This window comes from Musa acuminata, unplaced genomic scaffold (assembly GCF_036884655.1).
Source record: "Musa acuminata AAA Group cultivar baxijiao unplaced genomic scaffold, Cavendish_Baxijiao_AAA HiC_scaffold_108, whole genome shotgun sequence".
NCBI classification, from domain to species: Eukaryota; Viridiplantae; Streptophyta; class Magnoliopsida; order Zingiberales; family Musaceae; genus Musa; species Musa acuminata.
Window position 1 is genome coordinate 95,001 of NW_027020387.1, and position 7,500 is coordinate 102,500.

Sequence of the window (7,500 nt, forward strand, 5' to 3'; positions counted from 1 at the left end):
GTTTTGGCCCGTTTTTGGGCTGTTTTGGCCTGTTTATGGTCCGTTCTTGCGTGGTGCGGTGACCGTCGTGAGCGGAGCAAAACGTCAGCCATCTCAGCACCCTGGAACCCCCCGGGTTGTCACGAACGGTCGTCGCGCACCCGCAACAACTTCGTTCAACGAACCGTTCGTCGCTCACATCCGCATGTACAGCTGCTTGACAGCATGTTTTCCCATGGTTTTGGGTCATTTTGCTTGTAAATATGTAAGTTCGAACAAGCTGCAGCGTTGCAAAGCGATCGCTCACCGAACCGAGCAAAACAGCCCCAAAACAGCCCAAAACGGCTCCGTTTTCGCGTGCCGCGGGAGGTGAGCGGAGTGCTGCCTCCGCTCACCAAAACGTCAGCCATCTCAGCACCCAGGAACCCCCCGGGTGGCACATGGCTGGATGGGGCTTCGGTTATATACCGGGCGTTGAACACTCTTTCGCAAGTTCGCACGTGACCTTTACGGGAACTTGGTGTTGCGTCCGGGACCAGGTGAGCGGCTGTTTGTGGGCTTGCAGCTGTTCGTTCATCCTTGAAAGCCTTGCTTTTCCCCCTCTCCCTCTTTTCTCTTGTGCACACAAGGTGTTCGACGAATTGCTTGTAAAGCTTTCCTTTTCGTGAGACTTCGGGACGTGTCCGTTGCTCGTTCTTTCGATCTAACTCTCTGTCTCTTTTACAGGTCCTTCGGGACCTGCGAGAGGTTACAAAGTGGGCTGATCCTTGCGGAGCAAGATCGCAAGGGCGAAGCGCGACTTAGGCAAGGCAAGCTAAGTTCGCGTCTTTGCCGCAAGAGTGACTCGCGACTTAGGCAACGCAAGCTAAGTTCGCGTCGTTGGCCGCAAGGGTGCCGCACGCCTTAGGCAATTCCAGCTAAGGTCGTGACATTGTGGTATCAGAGCGGGCAAGCTCTTCGATCGAACAGCGAACGAACTTCGCAACTTCGCCATGGCAAAGCATCGTGGCGAATCAAGCAAGACGGGGCAGGCCGGACCCTTGCCCCAAGCAGCCGCAGGTGGGCTGCATGTGCACACTCGCTCTCATGCTGTTGGAGCCGCTCATGAGGATCGCGGCAGCGAACAGGATGAGCGAGAAGTTGGCAACTCTCCGCGAGCGGAGGAAGCGCAATCTGGTGCGCTAACTGGGAAAAAGAGTCATAAGGAGAGACTCACGACGGCGGAAACCCGCCTGGATGTTCTGGAAGCGAGCATGGAGGAACTCTACCATGGCCAACAAAGACTTGTTGGGGTAGAGAGCTCGCAAGAGGAAGCGGAGTCCAGGATCGACAAGGTCGAGGCCCTAGTCGACCGACTGTCCGATGACACCAAGGACTCCGTGCAGCACTTACAAGATGTTGTGGCGGAACTCACGGCGAAGGTGGCTATGCTCACAAGAACGCTAAATGCGGGAGGAGGCAACACCCGCGTTGCACCGCCACAAAACTTGAGGGCACCTGAGCCCCATGGATACGGAGGGGCCAGAGATGCCAAGGAGCTCGAGAACTTTCTGTTTGACATGGAACAATACTTCCGAGCTACGAGACCCGATTCTGAAGATACCAAAGTTTCAATAGCAACAATGTATCTGAACGGAGATGCGAAACTTTGGTGGCGAACTCGTTGGGAGGAAATCCAACAAGGTCGGTGTCGAGTCGACACATGGGAAGACTTGAAGCGAGAGTTGAGAACTCAGTTCCTACCGGAGAACACAGAGTTCGTCGCAAGAAGGAAGTTGAGACAACTCCGCCAAAGTACCACCATCCGAGACTATGTAAAGCAGTTTTCTGCACTGATGCTGGACATACAGGACATGTCCGAGAAGGACAAGTTGTTCAGTTTCCTTGATGGTTTGAAACCATGGGCTCAGCAAGAGCTGAATCGAAGGAATGTTACCGACGTGGTCGGGGCAATTGCAGCTGCAGAAAGGCTCACCGACTTCGTTTCCTCTGAAGACCCAGCGAGAAGGAAACAATCTTCAAGCAATCGCCCTCAAAAACATTCTCGAGGGAAGGAGCTCGGGGGCGAACAGAAGAAGAAGAGCTCCCACAAAGGGCCGAACCCAAAAGGCAAGGCCTCGAAACCTGGAGGATGCTTCTTGTGCGGAGGACCGCACATGGTAAGGGAGTGCCCACAGAAGCAGGCACTCAATGCTTTGACAGCTTCTATCCACCCTCCCCGATCGGACAAGGGCAAAGCTGTTGCCCTTAGCTCAAGCAGTTCTGAATCCAGCAGCGACGATGAAGAGTCGCAAGGACCCCGAATGGGAGCAATGCGTTTGTTGAACGCTATGCGGGGTCAAGTGGGGGAGAACATGAAGACGAAGGCACAAAAAGCAGGAAGTAGTGAACTGATGTATGTGGACATCAAGCTGAATGGCCAAACGACCCGTGCAATGGTGGACACGGGCGCTACCCACAACTTCATAGCCGATCGTGAAGCACAGCGACTTGGGTTGACATTGGAGAAGAGCCCAAGCCGAATGAAAGCAGTGAACTCGGAGGCCAGGCGAATCTCCGGATTGGCGAAGGGAGTTCCCATCAGAATCGGGACTTGGAGCGGAACCACCAACATGATGGCCGTGCCACTAGACGACTTCCAAGTGATTCTTGGAATGGAGTTTATGCACGCGGCGAAGTTGGTGCCGATGCCATTCTTGAATTCCCTATGTATGATGGGAGGCGATGACCCCTGTGTGGTGCCCGTCTCTCGGAGAGGAACCAAGGAGCCCCAACATATTTCGGCATTACAATTGAAGAAAGGGGTGCGAAAGGGCGAACTAACATTCGTGGCTGCTATGAAGCTAGAGCCACTCAATGAAGAAGCCATTCAAGAACCTGCTGTGGTGGCCAACGTCCTGAAGGAGTTCAAAGACGTTATGCCACCTGAGTTGCCGAAGACTCTTCCGCCACGCAGAGGCGTGGATCACAGTATTGAGCTGGAGCCAGGAGTGAAGCCTCCAGCGAGACCACCCTATCGCATGGCCCCGCCAGAGTTGGCAGAACTTAGAAAGCAGTTAGGTGAACTGCTAAGCGGTGGTCTCATCCGCAGCTCAAAAGCACCTTTCGGAGCTCCAGTTCTCTTTCAGAAGAAACAAGATGGGAGTCTCCGATTATGCGTCGACTATCGAGCCCTCAACAAAGTAACGGTGAAGAACAAGTATCCCATCCCGCTCATCGCGGACTTGTTCGATCAACTGGGCAAGGCGAAGTATTTCTCAAAACTCGACCTCCGGTCGGGGTATTGGCAGGTGCGCATTGCTGAAGGCGACGAAGCAAAGACTACTTGTGTGACCAGATATGGAGCGTTTGAGTTCTTGGTGATGCCTTTCGGCTTAACCAACGCTCCGGCCACATTCTGTACTCTCATGAACCAGCTATTCAAGGAGTATTTGGATAAGTTCGTGGTCGTCTACTTGGACGATATCGTCGTCTACAGCCAAACGCTCGAGGAGCACGTCAAGCACCTTCGGACGATTTTCAAGGTTCTCAGGGAGAACACGTTGTTCGTAAAAAGGGAGAAATGCTACTTTGCTCAGACTGAGATCCTATTCTTGGGGCATCGAATCGGTGATGGCTCCATTCGGATGGATAAGTCGAAGGTGCAAGCAGTTGCGGAATGGCGAACTCCAAAGAAGGTGCCAGAGTTGAGATCCTTCCTTGGTTTCGTCAACTACTATCGACGCTTCATCGCGGGATATTCGAAGCGGGCAACCCCACTGACGGAGTTGCTGAAGAAGGAGCAGCCTTGGAAGTGGTCTGACAGATGTGAGATAGCATTCCAAGATCTGAAGGCTGCTGTTCTGGAAGAACCAGTGCTCAAATTGCCAAACTATGGAGAGCCCTTTGAAGTCCATACAGATGCTTCGGACTTTGCTATTGGTGGAGTACTCATGCAAGAAGGTCATCCGGTGGCCTACGAGAGCCGCAAACTCAACGAGACCGAGAGGCGGTATCCAGTGCATGAGAAGGAGATGACAGCGGTGATCCACTGCCTACGAGTTTGGCGACACTACCTCCTTGGGTCGCGATTTGTGCTGAGGACAGACAACATCGCCCTGAGTTATTTCCAAACTCAGAAGAAGCTCTCCCCAAAGCAAGCACGGTGGCAGGACTTCCTGGCTGAATTTGATATGGCAATGGAATATAAGCCCGGGAAGGCGAACGTCGTGGCCGATGCACTGAGTCGGAAGGTGGAGTGCGTGAATGCTACACAACTGGAGGGCAGAGGCCAAACAAGTCAGTTACACTCCAACTTCCTTTCCCGAATCAGAGATGGACTGTATAGTGATCCCCAGGCAGTTATCCTGATGCAGCTCATCAAAGAAGGCAAGGCACGACGATTTTGGGTCCAGGAGGGACTTGTTTACACAAAAGGGAATAGGGTTTATGTTCCCCGAGTGGACAACTTAAGGCGTGAACTCTTAAAAGAGTGTCACGATTCCCTTTGGGCTGGACATCCCGGCATTCACAGAACATTGGCTCTCGTGGAGAGGGCCTTCTACTGGCCAAAGATGGGGATTGATGTGGAGGAGTATGTTCGAACATGCCTTACTTGCCAACAAGACAAGGTGGAGCAGCGGAAGCCGGTGGGACTTTTGGAGCCGTTGCCCGTACCAGAAAGGCCATGGGAGAGCATTTCCTTAGACTTCATATCAAGCTTGCCACCTGTAGGGGGACTTGGATCGATACTTGTGGTGGTCGATCGGTTTTCAAAGTATGCAACATTCATTGCTGCTCCCCTACACTGTTCAGCTGAAGAGGCGGCCAGACTGATGATGAAGGGTGTAGTGAAGTATTGGGGAGTCCCACACAATATCATTAGTGATCGAGACGCTCGGTTTCTGGGACGGTTCTGGACCGAGCTATTCAAGTTGTTGGGATCAAAGTTATACTTCTCTACAAGCCTCCACCCCCAGACGGATGGTCAGACTGAAAGAATAAATTCGCTCTTGGAGCAGTATCTCCGGCACTACGTGAGTGCCAATCAACGAGATTGGGTGAAGCTGTTGGACATCGCCCAATTCTCCTACAACTTGCAGCGGAGCTCTGCATCCAACAAGAGCCCCTTCGAAATTATCACAGGACAACAACCGTCGACTCCGCACACTATGGCAATTGGGTATACGGGGAGTAGTCCATCAGCCTACCATTTCGCAAAGGAGTGGCATCGAAATGCCGATATTGCGCGGGCTTACTTGGAGAAGGCGGCAAAACGGATGAAGAAGTGGGCAGACTTGGGAAGGCGACCACAGGAGTTCAAAGTTGGCGATTTGGTGTTGGTAAAGCTCCAACCAGCATCACTCCAATTCTTCAGGAAAAGAGTCCACAAAGGATTGGTGCGTAAGTATGAAGGGCCCTTCCCAATTATCAGCAGGGTAGGCAATGTTTCTTACAAGTTGCAGCTGCCGGCGTGGTTCAAAATTCACAACGTTCTTCACGCCAGCAACCTGAAGGCCTACCATTCAGATCCGCAAGATGCTTCTCGAAGTGTTCCAACTCGGCTACCTCCCATCACAGCCTCCTACGAGAAGCGAGTGGAAACCATTCTGGCGGATCGCAAGATAAAGCTACCCAACGGAGCGGAGCAAACAGAGTACTTGGTGAAGTGGCGAAAGCTTCCCCGAACTGAAGCCAGTTGGGAGCCTGAAGACGCCCTGCGACATGAAGAAGACGTCATCAACAACTACCAACAAGCGTCGACGAGGACGTCGACAGTTTAAGTGGGGGAGAATGTCACGAACGGTCGTCGCGCACCCGCAACAACTTCGTTCAACGAACCGTTCGTCGCTCACACCCGCATGTACAGCTGCTTGACAGCATGTTTTCCCATGGTTTTGGGTCATTTTGCTTGTAAATATGTAAGTTCGAACAAGCTGCAGCGTTGCAAAGCGATCGCTCACCGAACCGAGCAAAACAGCCCCAAAACAGCCCAAAACGGCTCCGTTTTCGCGTGCCGCGGGAGGTGAGCGGAGTGCTGCCTCCGCTCACCAAAACGTCAGCCATCTCAGCACCCAGGAACCCCCCGGGTGGCACATGGCTGGATGGGGCTTCGGTTATATACCGGGCGTTGAACACTCTTTCGCAAGTTCGCACGTGACCTTTACGGGAACTTGGTGTTGCGTCCGGGACCAGGTGAGCGGCTGTTTGTGGGCTTGCAGCTGTTCGTTCATCCTTGAAAGCCTTGCTTTTCCCCCTCTCCCTCTTTTCTCTTGTGCACACAAGGTGTTCGACGAATTGCTTGTAAAGCTTTCCTTTTCGCGAGACTTCGGGACGTGTCCGTTGCTCGTTCTTTCGATCTAACTCTCTGTCTCTTTTACAGGTCCTTCGGGACCTGCGAGAGGTTACAAAGTGGGCTGATCCTTGCGGAGCAAGATCGCAAGGGCGAAGCGCGACTTAGGCAAGGCAAGCTAAGTTCGCGTCTTTGCCGCAAGAGTGACTCGCGACTTAGGCAACGCAAGCTAAGTTCGCGTCGTTGGCCGCAAGGGTGCCGCACGCCTTAGGCAATTCCAGCTAAGGTCGTGACAGGGTGGCACAGGGCTGGATGGGGCTTTCGTATATAGCAGGGACGGTGCTGCCTCTCGCTTCGCTCGCTGTCCGCCGCACGCCGCTCGCTCGCGCAGCCAAAAATGGCCAGTTTTGGCCCGTTTTTGGGCCGTTTTGGCCAGTTTTTGGCCTGTTCTTGCATTGCGCGGTGACCGTCGAGAGCGGAGCAAAACGTCAGCCATCTCAGCACCCTGGAACCCCCCGGGTGGCACAGGGCTGGATGGGGCTTTCGTATAGCAGGGACGGTGCTGCCTCTCGCTTCGCTCGCTGTCCGCCGCTCGCCGCTCGCTCGTGCAGCCAAAAATGGCCAGTTTTGGCCCGTTTTTGGGCCGTTTTGGCCAGTTTTTGGCCTGTTCTTGCATTGCGCGGTGACCGTCGAGAGCGGAGCAAAACGTCAGCCATCTCAGCACCCTGGAACCCCCCGGGTGGCACAGGGCTGGATGGGGCTTTCGTATAGCAGGGACGGTGCTGCCTCTCGCTTCGCTCGCTGTCCGCCGCTCGCCGCTCGCTCGTGCAGCCAAAAATGGCCAGTTTTGGCCCGTTTTTGGGCCGTTTTGGCCAGTTTTTGGCCTGTTCTTGCATTGCGCGGTGACCGTCGAGAGCGGAGCAAAACGTCAGCCATCTCAGCACCCTGGAACCCCCCGGGTGGCACAGGGCTGGATGGGGCTTTCGTATAGCAGGGACGGTGCTGCCTCTCGCTTCGCTCGCTGTCCGCCGCTCGCCGCTCGCTCGTGCAGCCAAAAATGGCCAGTTTTGGCCCGTTTTTGGGCCGTTTTGGCCAGTTTTTGGCCTGTTCTTGCATTGCGCGGTGACCGTCGAGAGCGGAGCAAAACGTCAGCCATCTCAGCACCCTGGAACCCCCCGGGTGGCACAGGGCTGGATGGGGCTTTCGTATAGCAGGGACGGTGCTGCCTCTCGCTTCGCTCGCTGTCCGCC